Consider the following 12174-nt stretch of genomic DNA (forward strand, 5'->3'; position numbering starts at 1 on the left):
ACTGGTTTCACAGCTTCAGGGGCTGCAGTGGGAGCCAGATGCCCTGGGGCCATCCTGCAGGGACAGCTGCACACAGGGAGCATTCCCTGCCACAAAGAGCCAAGCCAGGGCTGCAGGGCAGCTGCTCCAGCCCTGACTGCACTGCTGAGTGCTGTGCTCTGGGGCTGGGGCTCCCCGCACAGGGGACTGCACTGCTGTGCCAGAGGAGACAGAGAAGCTGCAGCTTCAGCCTAACCGAGGTGGGTGCGTGGGCTGGGAAGAGGGGGGAGGCTCAAGGGGATTCACAGAGCTCATCCTGCTGCACGGATGAGGAAAAGGGAGTGGGAACTCAGCAGTGAGGAGAGCTGGGGGCTGGAGAGCAGCTCTGAATGACACTAAAATCCCACCGGACCTCTGAGACATTGCTGCTCCTCAGCCAGTGACAGGATGAGTCCCTAAGCCTGGGGCTCGGCCTTCCTCATGGTGAGGGGCACCAAGGAAGGCAACAGTGTGATGGAGACTGGAATGGGCTGGGAGCTCACTGGGGGAAAATAGGGAGCAGTTGGGGAGTAAAAGGCAGGTGGGGGAGAGAACTGGTCAGAGAAGGGCTGAGCTACAACTTGAGCAAGCTGCAAAATGTCATTTGAGGTCATCCCAGATTGATTTAATTTCAGAAGTTATTGAACAAGTTTATTTTTTGGGTGGTGCCATGTTTTCCCTTGGAGGTGTACACTCTGTAAACTTGAGCTATGTTGCTGAAATGCTCAAGCAAGTCTGTGCTGCAGGGCACCCCATTTCTCCTTTTGCTGATTGTGGCCCGGTGCTGAGCTCCAGCAGAGCCCTGGCAGGGCCCAGAGCAGCCTCAGCACCCGCAGAGCCCGGCTGCAAGGAGAGAAACCAGAAACCACCCGTCAGCTGAAGGCTGCTGTCCCCTTGTCCCAGCTGCCCACAGAGCCCAGGCCATGCTGGCTGTGCCCAGAGCTGTGCCCAGAGCTGCCCATCACTGCTGCCTTTGGGAGCAGAGCAGGAGGGCAGGACATTCCCAGCCTGCAGCCAGCCACGGCACATCCAGCCCTCAGCAGCTGCCCAGAGCAAGAGACTCCTTGTGCTTGTTGCCATCTCCCCAAAGCTCTGATCCCACCATCCCCAGCAGACAGGACTCACCTCACGCCATCCTCCGCTGGGAGAAAAGCTGGTCCCAAACGATGTCCTCAGCCTTCTCCAAGGGCACGGCCCATCCACGCCGCAGCTGCTCCCAAGAACTTCCCAATCCCGACTGGACCTTACATGGAACGCTTCCTCTAGAAAAACAAACAACAAACTGTTGAATAGAGATTAGAGACAGGGGGAAACAAGAAAAAAAGTCTTTTTCTCTGTCAAGGGTCTGAGGAAGGCCCAACCCCTACATGCTAGGGAAAATCCTACCCAAAGGGGATGCAACGTAAACTCTAAGGCATTTAGAGATTTTGAGGAGCTAAAAGAAATAAGCCTAACTAGATTTAATTAAAATAATAATAATAAATGAGTAGGCCTTGATGAAGTTAGGAGTTAGTAGTTAACTAATAATTAATTGCTTGTCAGCACAATGTTTGGTTAGCTGGGTTTATAATGAAGAATATAGAAACTGATAAATAGCTTTTAGGAACATAAGACAATTGTGGGCCTCCTCTGTTCTGAAACCAATTGAAGACAAGGAATGGGAGTTCTACCAAGAGTTCATTTGTCATACTTGCATTAAAAAGGTAGAAAGGTCAGAACGAGGAAGACTTCATTTACTTCCTCATTTTGGGACCCCTCCCCATGAAAGGGACCACCGGCTTATTTCAAGGGACAAACTACACATGCTTAATAGCTTTTGGAGTGATTAGCATACGAAGCGGGGAATGGGATGTACTAAAATGATGAATATGTATTTGTATTTTGTGTATTCAATACTTGTATGGATAAAAAGACTCTGTAATCACCTGGAAGGTGCGGTGTGTATTTGGGAGCTATCCCGCACGCTGCCGGGCGTCGAATAAACATACACTTTCTGACTTTAAACTGTTAGAGAGTTTTTGTCTGTCATAGTTGGATATCGATACTAGATCAATATCCATATTTTTTAATAAATCATTTTGGCGAGCCAGGCAGGAGGACTGCTCTCTCTGGCCGTGGGGCCAGTGGGGTCCAGGACCCCTCTGGGCGCCCACCCAGAAATTTCTGGGAAGAGGGATCCTGCGATCTCGCTGACTACCCGGGGAAAGACCAGAACCTACTGGACTACGGACAAGAGGTATGTTTATATTTGGGGGAAGGTACTTTATTATATAGGCAGTTAAAAAGACACGAGAGACGTCTCGTATCCGAGGTTGGTAGTCTGTGCCTCGTAGAGGAGGCAGCAGCACCAGAAGTTTTGTAGTCTGTGCCTCGTAGAGGAGGCAGCAGCACCAGAAGTTTTTTAGTCTGTGCCTCGTAGAGGAGGCAGCAGCACCAGAAGTTTTGTAGTCTGTGTCTCGTAGAGGAGGCAGCAGCACCAGAAGTTTTTTATTCTGTGTCTTGTAGAGGAGGCAGCAGTACCAGAGGTTTAGCAGTCTGTGGCTCGTAGAGGAGACAGCGGCTGTGGTGTTGTGGATTTGGATTGGAGCAGGGGTGGCTCTGATCTCAGTTTGTAATTTGAAAGGTGCACCTTAGTAATCCATAATTTGGGTGGTTAGTCTGAACCTTGGGACACGAAGCGTCCTGCTGTGACAATTTGAGTTGTGGCCCCGAGCGCTGTATGTGTGTATTGTAACCGGATCCGTGTTTGTTTAGTGAGTTTGTGATTTTGTGTGTTTAGGCTGTGGAAAACTATTTGAGCATTGTATTTGTTGTGGTTTGTAAGAGTTAGTGTTGTGAGCATTATAATTTGTGTGATTTGGCGTGTGTTATTAATTTTTGTAAGTGTTTTTAGGAGCTTTGTGAACTTGAAGTTGTAAGAAGTTTGTGAAATTGTTATTTGCTTTGCAAAGAAATACTGACCTTTGGGAGTGCAGACTGATTTAAAGTATTTGCATGGTGCTTAGATTGTGTGTATTTGTGTGAATTTGGGCAGCGTGCGCTTTTGGCTGTGAAAATTTTATTTGATATGTTGTTGGATGAAAAGCTTTGTAAGTTGAATTTTTGTTTTATAGCTAGAGGGTGAAGTGAAAAGCCTAAAATACTTTTAAGATAGTCCTGGTGATTAGGAAGTCATTTGTCTCCCAGATAACTAGAGGAGAATTCAGGCTCTGTGACCTCAGGATACATTTTTCAACTGCCTGGAAAACCCCAGGTTTAGCGGGTGAGTGTTTGCTGGTAGTTTATTCCTCCCTCCCCTTCACTCCTTGTTGAAAGGTTTGTGTTGTGTTTTGACTGAAGTTTGTGTGATTTTAGCAAGACCTTGTTAGAACATTTGTTGAATGTGTTCGGGGCTGTGAAAAACCCCAGGGTGTGTTTTTGTGAGCCTAAACTATTAGAATTTAGGTCCTCCTGGAAAAAGAGAAACCTGGTTTTGCAGCTGCGAATACGCAGCTGAACTTTGCATTTTGTAACATTTTCAATCAAAGGGTGAGAGAAATTTGGTCAGAAATCCAAAAATTTTTAGAACAGGCTATAGTAGTGGTTCACACAGCTCTCAGTGCAGTGTGGAGTCACGAAATTTCGGTCAAAACTGAACTGACAGTTTGTAAGATTTCCATTTGTCCTTTGTTTACAGTGTGACAGGAGATACGCTTGGCTTTTAGCTGCAAACTTGCTACAGTGTATGAAAGTTTGCTTACAGTTTTTAAACAAATTTTTACAGTAATATACCCAGAGCAAAACATAACAGAGGATTTGATTTAATGAGTGAAGGTTTTTTTTGTTGTTTTTTCTTTGTTTTTTTTCTTTTTCCCTTTTTCTTTTGTATAACAAGTTTTTCCTTAACAGCTGCTGCTCTGAACCTTGTTTTGAAGGGAGAAAAGGTGAAAATTAACTAACAATTTTTTTTATCCCTTTTGTTTGCTAGCATAGCTATATGACCAGGACCGGGAGAAACAGGAACCGAAAGCCTGGTTCAGGAATATTCCCCTGCACAAATAAAGATTGTTATTGTAATCCGTGGATTGTATTTCAGTGTGTAGTCTGTCAGGATTTGTGGGTCCGAAAAGGGTACAGGTGGCTAATACCTAAGACTGGAATTTGTGCTTTTTGTCATTCAAAAGAACAAGAGGCTACCCAGAAAGTTATACAAGTTTTGTTGGTGACTGGTCAAGAGGTTCCTGGTAGCAGTAAAATATTTGAATTGTTGGAAAACGGAGTTTCAGGAACTTTGAAGAAACCAGTGGAAATACTTAGAGTTGAGTGTGGCCAGCATATTTTTGTACCAGAAGAATACCAGGTAAAGCTTAAGAACTGGGATAAGATCAAAAGACGTTTTGAAAAAAAAAAACCCTGAACATGGGGGCAAATGAGAGCAAAGAGATTCCTAAGGGAACCCCTTTAGGATGTATCTTAACACACTGGAAAGCGCTGGTGGGCTATGGTGGTAGTGAAACTAAAAGGGAACTTGTTAAATTTTCTACACAGTGGTGGCCACTGACCCCACTGCGCCAGCCCATTGCTCAGGGCTGGTGTCACTGCCCAGAGCCAGAGGGGAGCCCTTGCTGTGGGTCTGTGCCGTGGCCGCCTGCCCTGTGCCGCGCGGGCCGGTCAGGCGCCGCGGAACCTGCAGCAAACAGCAGGGCCAGGGCCAAGGCCAGGTCAGGCAGACAGAAAGGGGCAGTGCTGGGCACTGTTTGCATGGCAGCCCTCACTGGGACACCACACCTGGGTCACCTGGCCTGGCAGGTGCCATGGAAACCCCTGGCAGGGACTGATGGCACAGACCCTGGCACTGAGACGCTGCTGGGCCGGGTGCTGAGCACAGGGCTGGGCACACAGAGATGCTTTTGTTCTTGCTGAGCTCCCACTGAGCCAAAGCCTGGCCTGCCCCTCCTCTGGCCACGCTGGAGAGGGGCTGGGGCTGCGGGGGAGCTTGGGAGGGGACACAGCCAGGACAGGTGACCCCCACTGACCCTGGGGATACCCTAGACAATAGGGCATCACGCTCAGGGTATAAAGTGGGGGGAACAAGGAGGAAGGGGGGACATTTGGAGTGATGGCTTTTCTCTTCCTACGTAACACTTAGGCTGGAGGGGGCCCTGTTTCACCAGTGGGCAGGGTCAGCACCAAAGACACAGACACCAACTAGAGGAATTGTGTCATTTATATCATGCACAGCTGCAAAGAATCACAAAAGGATAAGCTCAGCAAAGCACATCATCATTAGCAAAGCATTACAAAAGAAGCTCAGCAATGCATCCAGTCATTGCTACCAGAGATTGCCTGGAGTGATTAAGGAAAGATCCATCACCAGTTAGCCTCAGGCTTTACCATCATCCACAGCCACACATCAGCTGGGGGAAGCCAAGGGCTGGAGAACCACTCCCAGACACTGGGAATTCCTGCAGGTGCCTCCACCTCTGCAAGCAATGAGGCTCCAAAGCTGTGAGAGGACCCAGCTTTTACACTGTTAAACAAACAAGCTGGCATCACTGCCACTGCGAGAACATCTGCTTTCATTCTCCTGACTGCTTTCTCCCAAAGCCTGGCCAGGGCTGAAGGAGGAACCAAGGGAGTTGACTTTGATCCTTCACCCCCAAACAAGGCCAGATGGGGCCTTGTCTGTTTCTAAATACAGAAAGATAAATCCATGTTTTATCAAGGAACACATACATTGATCATGTTGTTAATCATGCTTCCTTAATGAGTGGATACAAATACAACATTTGCTTGGAAGGTTCATCTAGAGGTGAGCTTTGCCTCAGGGCCTGTTCAGGCCTTGATCACAACCTGTTCAGGCCTTGGTACTTTGATCGGTCCTGAGACCTACAATCAACTACAACCTTTGTAATAACTCTTTCAGTAACACAGCTTAGATTTAGGTATTAGGCATAAAGGCATCTCCTCTTGTTCTACAATTAAGTGCAGTTTAAGTTCATTACTCAGAGCTATTCACGTTCCTTTTAAAACATGCCTAAATAGTTGCTGTTCTCTGTTCTTTATCAAATGCCTCTCTTTTCTTGAGACTGTCTCTTTTAAGAAAGGTCCCAATACTCCACTTCCCAGCACAAAGTGTCACAGCAACTCACCAAGTGCACACACTGCAATGATGACAGGCCCTGCCACGAATGCATTTCACAGCAGCCTCTAATTTGGCAGCCACGAAGCCAATCCCACCAAGAAGAATTTTCTTCTTTCTGCCACTCTTCTACTGCTCTTTCTGTCAAGGTGATTCCTGACTGTTGGCCTTCAAACCCATCACTGCTAGCAGTGCAACATCCCCGTCTCCTGATAGCCCAGGTTCCTCCTTGGCCAGCAAGCAGATAATCCAAGGCCATGCGGTTCTCTGGAGTCCCCATTTGTGTTTGTTGGAGCTCATAGGATGTGCTATTGGACATTTTAACAGTATCATTTACTACCTCTTCTAATAATCCATTCTGCTCATTCCTCTCAACTCCACGGGGCGGGGCAGCGCACATGGGGCACAGGGTGAACCAGAATCTCTTACTTTCTGAAACCCAAGGCACTCTTTGGGTGGAAAATGTTCTCTGGGCCCTAAGTCTTCCGTGTGGTCGTTGCTGAAGGACCCTAAATGGGGCCCTGCAGCTGGGAGCGGTGTGACACTGACCCTGACCAGCTGCAGCACCCTAAGTTCTACTGACATTGGGAGTGAAGGTAAAGCACAGAAATCTTCTGACTCTGTAGCCTCTATAACTGTAACAGGGTTTGGTTTCTCCTGACGGGAAATCTGAGTGAATCCTGTTGTTGCCCGTAAAGAGAACACAAAACAACCGAAGTCGTTTATGCGGTGCTTTACTGAGGGCCCTGGGAGCCTGAGGACTAATGACCAAAGTCAGAGCCCCCCGAGCTAACAAATCATTGCGTTTATATAGAGTCTATATCAATGATTGCTTAATTCAACACATATTTGTCAACGTTACACTCCAACAATCATTTATTTACAAATTAATCCTTGTTTAAATTGAACATTTTTTATGATCATAAATTCTCTTCACTCTGTTAGGTAAAAACAATGTATTCCCCCAAGATCTACCTATCCATCTTGTGAATAATGACATGTTCTACCACAGCCTACTCTTGGAATGTATTCTGAGATAAGTTCCTACCTCTCCAGTATTCCGTACTGCCCTTACCTAACAACTGTTTCTAACAACACACAGCCTATGGCCTACTAAGAATTCTAAGCCTTAGCCGAACTACTTCTACTAAACTTTTGCTAGTCTGAAATGCAACAAATCCCCTCTTTTGAGCATCCTTCAATCTTCCAGTTGCAAGGATGCTCAACCAGTAGTCTTCAGTCCGTCTTCTCGATTTACTGAAGGAGATGGAGGAGGCGTGGTACTCCTTGTCATTGCGTTGATCAGTCTCCGGGTATGAAGTCGTTCTTTGCTAACGATCCCTGCCATACACTTGTAAGCTCCGAGCAAAACAAAGGTTAAAATCAGCAGCATTATCACATATTAAATTATTGACGAAATCCAACCAGAGACCTGGAGCCCCATAGAACTAAACACTTCCCCTACCCAATTGTGTTCTGCTTGTTGTTCTAATTTCTGGGTCCTATCCTCTACTTCTTCTAGCTGAGATATATCTCGTTCGACCTCGACTGTTACATTTGGAATATGGATACAACAATGATCAATTTTCTGATTTAAATGTCCACATACCCCATGCTCTTTTAATAGCAAAAAGTCCAATGCCATTCGGTTTTGTAAAGTCATCCTGCTAGTGGCTTGCAATTGTAAATTTAAATCCTTAAACCCCTTTTTGGTGGTGGCAGCTAATCTTTTGGTTTGCCCCATTAGCTTATATTGCATATCCCTATTCCGATAAGCTGCTATTGGTGAAAAGAGTGATTCCAGTGCCCATCCAAATTTTACACCACCATCAGGTTCATGCCACTGGTCTTCATCATTTATATTTCTTTTAATTTTCTATTTTAACCTTGATTGTTTCCACAACGGGCACAAGGTGGGAATTCCTAAAGTTACCTGAGTGACTGGTCCGTCAATGGGCATATGCGTGGTCCATTCCCCGTGTCCCATTACCCATACCAAATTCCCTGGACTCCTAATGGTTGTAGACTTACAGCTGATGATTCTTGTACCGTTCTTATGTCCCTTAGTTTCTCCTCTTATGGTATGATTATATCCCCTACACTTGCATCCCCATTTTAACAAAACTCTCACTGGTACTAATCCAATCTGGGTCTCGGGGGTATCGCAAGTTATTACTCGAGTACAATTCCATATTTCCTTCTGTTCCCTAATCTGTCTTTTTGTAGTATGTAGATTCATTATGCTTGAATGAGTCTGATTCTTAGTCCCGCTCCATTGTATGCACCAATGAACTTCTCCCAAATAACTGTAGGTTTCTAAAAGGCCCAGTCCCCAAATTGCTCCCCATTCATCTTCCAAGGACTGAGTTTGAGTAATATTTTGGCAAACCTCTTCTTCCTTTTCCCTTTTAGCTCTTAATGTTATTTTGCTACAGGGATGGTTTAATACTGGAGCAGATCCTGAAATAACACATTGATATTGTTGGATCGGAGTTTCTAACCATCCGTAATATCCTGACATCCCTTGACAATATTCCCTAGTGACTCGTTCAAGTATTAAGCATCCATGCTGCCACTCATAATATTTCTGAGAAACAAGCTTGCAACTCTGTGTCACATTTGTGTAGGCCTCAGGCATATCCCCAACTGGTATAATTCCCCAGGGGATTGGTTCTCCTGCTTATTGAGTTAGTGGTAAACAGGCTGTAATCTTTCTCACATTCTGAATTACTCCGAAATCCCTTATTAATCCTACTGTCAAATTTTCTTGCTTTGGTCTAGGGTAAAATGTCATAGTCCTGTTCTTTGCCTCCCTGATTCTTCTAAATTTTGCTTTCCCTCGGGAAAAAGATACAGCTGTTCTAGCATGTCCCCACCATGCGTCCTGAGCTACCCAACACCAATAATTCCCTTCATCCAACACCTGGGTATCCTTTATCACCAAGGTCAAAACGCCTCCCAACCGATTCCCTATTTGATATTTCTTTCCTACATTTACATTTCCTGACTGAAACCACCATCCAAATTCTGAATAAGAAATGTTATTTTCTATTCTACACGTCAAAATTGTTGATGTCCCCTGCACAGCCCAGTACACTCCATGGGTGGGGTGTATCTTCTTTCCTAAATGACTCCTTCCTTGCACCTCTCTCCTGCCGTATGTACCATCTATTCCACATACAACCACAAAAAGGTACAATCCCTCGTCTCTTCCTAGCCTTGGCTGAGTATAATTCAGCCACCCTACACCTTTTCCATCTTCTTCCCAAAAATTGCTTCTTCCATCCGGTTTTTCCCAATTTCCTTGTTTATTGAATTTCCACCAAGTGACCATGAACCTAGATCCGCACTCTTGTTGTAAGGTAAACGAACAATTTATTCTAAGAGGGGGTCCATCCCACATGTCTACTCTTGCCCAATAGGGTATCATGGACACATTTGGATTCTCCTGTTCCCATGATTGAACTCTCAATCTAATATGTTGAAAACTATAGCTCCACCGTATTCTAATTAAACAAACATAGGTGTCAGTATCTGTGTGGGTTACTCGAGTCAATTCTAAAGTAGTGTTACCTCTCTGGGTTTCCATATTCCACACTGTAACAGAAGTGAGGTTTTTAAATACTTGCCCTTTTTTCCAAAACACAACTATTTCGCTGGCTCCAGCTCCCTGGTTGTCAGAAAATTCACAGACCATCCTTACAGATTTCAGTTCCATAGCTCCGATCACAGGTTCTGGAACAGTAACAATGACATGTCCATCAGTAAGCACAAATTTAGAAATGGTTATTAAAACAATGATTAAGAGTACTTTGCCCGAAAAATTATCCGCGTAGGAGTTACTGCTTGAGACACCCATTGAGTCAGTGCCTTCTTGACGCGGGTGTAGTGTATCCAGGAATCGATTCCGGCCACTTTGATTGCGGTGAATGTAGTCAGGATCACCTGATGCGGGAGAGGATCAGTAGACCAATTCTTTATATATACGTGATCCCCGGGCTGTACATCATGGACCGGGTTTTCCAGGGAAAGAGGCCTGTTCCACCGCAAGGCTCCTCGTAGAGCACTGAGAATTCTGTGTAGTGAAACAACATAATTATATACTGTCTGGTCCCCTGTTACATGTGGGTCTCCTTTCATAATGGTTGCATGGTAAGGTTTCCCATACAAAATCTCGTAAGGACTTACTCCTATTCTTTCCCTGGGTTTTATTCTAAGTCCGAGAAGAGCTAGGGATACGGCCTGTGGCCATTGTATTTTAGCTTCCTGACAGATTTTCTTAACTTGCCCTTTTAAAGTCTGATTCATCCTCTCCACTTGCCCACTGGATTGGGGCCTCCACGGGGTATGCAAATTCCAAGTTATATCTAACATTCGGGCAACCTCCTGAACTACGTGAGCAATAAAATGAGGACCCCTATCTGATGACAATCCTAAAGGTACCCCAAATCTGGGTATTATTTCCCTTAACAGAGTCTTAACTACCTCCTTAGCCTGATTTGTTCTGCATGGGAAAGCCTCCAGCCAACCTGAAAATGTGCAAACGTACACTAAGAGATACTTGTATCCCTGAGCTCTTGGTAACTCAGAAAAATCTACCTGCCAGTAATCTCCCGGTTCTGGTCCTATTTGTAACCTTCCCATTTGTATCTGCTTCCTAACAACTGGATTATTCTTCAAACATACTGGGCACATTGCATTTACACATTTTGCCAAACTTAACATCTGGTTGGAGACTATTTCACTTTTTAAAAACTTCACCAATGCCTCTGCACCCCATTGACTCTTGTTATGTTCCGCTACTAGGATAGCTTTCATTACCCCAGAGGGAACAACCACTTGTCCGGTGTCAGTAACATACCAGCCGGTAGCACCTTTCTTGGCCTTCAGCAATGCTGCCAGCTTCTCATCCTCGCTGGAGTATCTTGGAGGCTGGTACAAGTAAGGGGTACCTGGATTTGTCCTAGTAGGTACTAAAGCCATCTGAGTCCATACCTGTCATGCCGCTTCCCGCGCTGCTGCATCTGCCAACCAATTGCCTCGGAAGACCTTCCCATCTTCCTTTTGATGTCCACGGACATGCCTCACTGCCACCTGCTTTGGTTTATGTACTGCATCCAATAGAGCCAAAACTTCCTCCCGATGCTTTATAGCAGTCCCTTGGGAGCTCAACAACCCCCTCTCCTTCCATAGTGCACCATGAATGTGCACCACCCCAAAAGCATACTTGGAGTCAGTCCATATATTCACCTTTCGTCCAGAGCTCAATATCAGTGCTCTAGTGAGTCCAATAATTTCAGCTTTCTGAGCCAACGTACCGGGTGTCAATGCACGCGCTTCTACAACCTGTAATACTGTAACAACGGAGCATCCCACGTACCTGATTCTGTTTTCCACGTAGCTGGATCCATCCGTAAACAGCTCCCAATCTACTGCATCCAGAGGCTCATCCTTGAGGTCTTGTCTACTGGAATATACCTGTTCAATCACTTCCACACAATTATGCACAAGCTTATCCTCGTTCACCTGACTGCGAAGAAACTCAGCTGGATTAAGATGGCTTGTTGTTTGAAGTTGCACATCATCTTGCTCCCTTAAAATAGCTTGATACTGCAGCATTCGGCTAGATGACAACCAATGACCCCCCTTCTATTCCAAAACAGCCATTACCATGTGGGGAACATAAACATCTATCTTTCTTACCAAAGTCAATTTCCGGGCTTCCTGTATTAAGAGCACCGTAGCCGCAACAGCCCGCAAGCAAGGCGGCCAGCCGGTACTTACTGCATCCAGTTGTTTAGAAAAATACCCCACATGTCTCTTCCAGGATCCCAATTTCTGTGTTAGGACTCCTAAAGCCAATTTCTGCCTTTCGTACACATATAATTGAAAGTCTTTATTTAAATCTGGCAGCCCCAGAGCTGGGGCTTCTTTTAGTGCTTGTTTCAGGTCCAGAAAAGCCTTTTTCCTGATGGGAGTCCAATCCAACTGGGGTTCCTTCAGGGCCCCATATAGAGGTTTGGCAATGAGCCCAA

Source organism: Taeniopygia guttata, chromosome 16 (assembly GCF_048771995.1).
Source record: "Taeniopygia guttata chromosome 16, bTaeGut7.mat, whole genome shotgun sequence".
Lineage (NCBI taxonomy): Eukaryota > Metazoa > Chordata > Aves > Passeriformes > Estrildidae > Taeniopygia > Taeniopygia guttata.